Here is a 4,183-nt window from a genome sequence, read left to right on the forward strand (position 1 = left end):
GGGCCTCCCATAGCTGCTGCCAGGCCCCTAATCTGCCATGGGCCCCTATAGCGCCTCCTCATGCTGCTGCCAGGTCCAGAGTGTCTCATGGGTCCCTGTACGGCCTCCCATTGCTGCTGTCTCCATTGCCACACTCTCCCATGTGCCACTTTCAGGTCTCCTCACACTGCTGGTGTGTTCAATTTTTTGACATAGGGTGCTGGCAGATTACGGGCCTCCCATAGCTGCTGTCAGGCCCCTAATCTGCCATGGGCCCCTATAGCGCCTCCTCATGCTGCTGCCAGGTCCAGGCGAACGTAGTCACACAGGGGAGGAACTTCTCAGTGTAATGAACAGAGAAATCGACAGATGGCTGTCTCCGCGCAAACTGAAAATCGGAACCATGTTGACCGACAACGGGAAGAACATGGTGTCTGCTCTGCATCAAGGAAGGTTGTGCCATGCGCCATGCATGGCTCACGTGTTCAATCTGGTTGTCAAGCGGTTCCTAAAATCCACCATCCCACTGCAAGACAACCTTAAAATGTCACGTAAACTTTGCATGCATTTCAGCCATTCCTACACCGCAAAGCACACCCTCCTTGAGCTGCAGCAGCAGAACGGAATTCCACAGCATCGCCTGATCTGCGACGTTGCAACAAGGTGGAATTCAACCCTACACATGTTAGACCGCCTTTACGAACAGCGAAAGGCCATCACCGATTTCCTGATGTTACAAGTGGATAAAGGTACTCCCCTGTGTAACTTCGATGTCAGCCATTGGCAGCTCATGCGTGACACCTGCCGCTTGCTCAGGCCCTTTGAGGAGGCCACGCTATTCGTGAGTCGCCAGGACTATGGGATGAACGACGTCATTCCTCTGTTGCACGTCCTGGAACAAATGCTGTTAACAATGGCTGGTCAGGGTGCGGTAGACGTGGCGCACAGATCTCAACGCCACATGACCCCTGTGGGGGCAGGACAGGAAGAAGAGGAGGAGGTAGAGGAGGACATTTGTGCTCAGGAATTATTGAGTGAAATGGGTGGTTTTTCCACTCAGCGGACAGGAGTGGAGGAGCAGGAGCATGTGGTAGAGGAGGAGGAGACAGAGGACCCAGACGCACCGTAGCAGTATGCTGTGGAGATGGAGGCAGGGAGTCCCTCGCATTCCTTGGCACAAATGGCCCATAGCATGCTCGGTTGCTTGCGTAGCGACAGCCGAACAATAACCATCAGGCAGAGGAATGACTTTTGGCTGTTCACCTTGTTGGACCCTCACTACCGTTCAAAAATGGTGGCCTTTTTCACACCTGCTGAGAGGGAGGCCAAAATAAGGTACTATAAAAACCACCTATGTAGTCAGTTGGTCTCTGCCTTTGTGCGCCAACGTCCATCCTCAGACACTGTGGGCCCTGTGCGCTCGCGTTCCGCTGCCATGGCAGCAGGGGAGGGGTGGGGTGGTAGGAGCAGTGGTAGCTCCACCAGCAGCGGCTGCCTCAGTCTGCAGTCGATGATGAGTAGCTTTCTTCACCAGCGCAGTGAGGAAACTAGTAACCAGCCGCAGCAGCAGCAGCATCAGGTGGACCTGGAGCAGGACCTCAAACAACAGGCTTGGGCCTACTTGGACAGCACCCTGCCAACCGAGGTAGACAATCCCCTTGACTACCGGGCAACGAAACTTGACCTTTGGCCCCAACTAGCTGAATTTGCCCTTGAAAGGCTGTCATGTCCGGCCAGTAGCGTGGCATCGGAGCGCGTGTTTAGTGCGGCAGGAGGTATTGTAACTCCGCGGAGGACACGACTGTCCACCCAAAGTGTGGAGAGGCTCACTTTTGTGAAAATGAATCAGGCGTGGATTAGTCTGGATTTCAAACCACCAGTTCCTGACACAACTGATTAAATCCGCCATGAATCATGCCCCTGCCATGTGCCACTTTCAGGTCTACTCACACTGCTGGTGTGTTCCATTTTTTGTCATAGGGTGCTGGCAGATTACGGGCCTCCCATAGCTGCTGCCAGGCCCCTAATCTGCCATGGGCCCCTATACCGCCTCCTCATGCTGTTGCCAAGTCCAGAGTCTCTAATGGGTCCCTGTACGGCCTCCCATTGCTGCTGTCTCCATCGCCACACTCTGCCATGTGCCACTTTCAGGTCTCCTCACACTATGGTGTGTTCAATTTTTTGACATAGGGTGCTGGCAGATTACGGGCCTCCCATAGCTGCTGCCAGGCCCCTAATCTGCCATGGGCCCCTGTACCGCCTCCTCATGCTGCTGCCAGGTCCAGAGTCTCTCCTGGGTCCCTGTACGGCCTCCCATTGCTGCTGTCTCCATCGCCACACTGTGCCATGTGCCACTTTCAGGTCTCCTCACACTATGGTGTGTTCAATTTTTTGACATAGGGTGCTGGCAGATTACGGGCCTCCCATAGCTGCTGCCAGGCCCCTAATCTGCCATGGGCCCCTATAGCGCCTCCTCATGCTGCTGCGAAGTCCAGAGTGTCTCATGGGTCCCTGTACGGCCTCCCATTGCTGCTGTCTCCATCGCCACACTCTCCCATGTGCCACTTTCAGGTCTCCTCACACTGCTGGTGTGTTCAATTTTTTGACATAGGGTGCTGGCAGATTACGGGCCTCCCATAGCTGCTGCCAGGCCCCTAATCTGCCATGGGCCCCTGTACCGCCTCCTCATGCTGCTGCCAGGTCCAGAGTCTCTCATGGGTCCCTGTACGGCCTCCCATTGCTGCTGTCTCCATCGCCACACTGTGCCATGTGCCACTTTCAGGTCTCCTCACACTATGGTGTGTTCAATTTTTTGACATAGGGTGCTGGCAGATTACGGGCCTCCCATAGCTGCTGCCAGGCCCCTAATCTGCCATGGGCCCCTATACCGCCTCCTCATGCTGCTGCCAAGTCCAGAGTCTGTCATGGGTCCCTGTACGGCCTCCCATTGCTGTTGTCTCCATCGCCACACTCTGCGATGTGCCACTTTCAGGTCTCCTCACACTGCTGGTGTGTTGAATTTTTTGACATTGGGTGCTGGCAGATTACGGGCCTCCCATAGCTGCTGCCAGGCCCCTAATCTGCCATGGGCCCCTGTACCGCCTCCTCATGCTGCTGCCAGGTCCACAGTGTCTCATGCCATGTGCCACTTTCAGGTCTCCTCACACTGCTGGTGTGTTGAATTTTTTGACATAGGGTGCTGGCAGATTACGGGCCTCCCATAGCTGCTGCCAGGCCCCTAATCTGCCATGGGCCCCTATACCGCCTCCTCATGCTGCTGCCAGGTCCAGAGTCTCTCATGGGTCCCTGTACGGCCTCCCATTGCTGCTGTCTCCATCGCCACACCCTGCCACGTGCCACTTTCAAGTCTCCTCACACACTGCTGGTGTGTTGAAATTTTTGACATAGGGTGCTGGCAGATTACGGGCCTCCCATTGCTGCTGCCAAGCCCGTAATCTGCCATGGGCCCCTATATACCGCCTCCTCATGCTGTGACATTGCAACAAGGTGGAATTCAACCCTACATATGTTAGACCTCCTTTACGAACAGCAAAAGGCCATCACAGATTTCCTGATGTTAAAAGCGGATAAAGGTACTCCCCTGTGTAACTTAGATGTCAGCCATTGGCAGCTCATGCATGACACCTGCGCTTGCTCAGGCCCTTTGAGGAGGCCACGCTATTCGTGAGTCGGCAGGACTATGGGATGAACGACGTCATTCCTCTGTTGCACGTCCTGGAACAAATGCTGTTAACAATGGCTGGTCAGGATGCGGTAGACGTGGCGCACAGATCTCAACGCCACATGACCCCTGTGGGGGCAGGACAGGAAGAAGAGGAGGAGGTAGAGGAGGACATTGGTGCTCAGGAATTATTGAGTGAAATGGGTGGTTTTTCCACTCAGCGGACAGGAGTGGAGGAGCAGGAGCATCTGGTAGAGGAGGAGGAAGAGAAGACAGAGGACCCAGACGCACCGTAGCAGTATGCTGTGGAGATGGAGGCAGGGAGTCCCTCGCATTCCTTGGCACAAATGGCCCATAGCATGCTCGGTTGCTTGCGTACCGACAGCCGAATAAGAACCATCAGACAGAGGGATGACTTTTGGCTGTCCACCTTGTTGGACCCTCGCTACCGTTCCAAAATGGTGGCCTTTTTCACACCTGCTGAGAGTGAGGCCAAAATAACGTACTATAAAAACCACCTAT

Source organism: Staurois parvus, unplaced genomic scaffold, assembly GCF_062004578.1.
Source record: "Staurois parvus isolate SC_StPar_1 unplaced genomic scaffold, SC_StPar_1.0 ptg000470l, whole genome shotgun sequence".
Classification (NCBI taxonomy): domain Eukaryota; kingdom Metazoa; phylum Chordata; class Amphibia; order Anura; family Ranidae; genus Staurois; species Staurois parvus.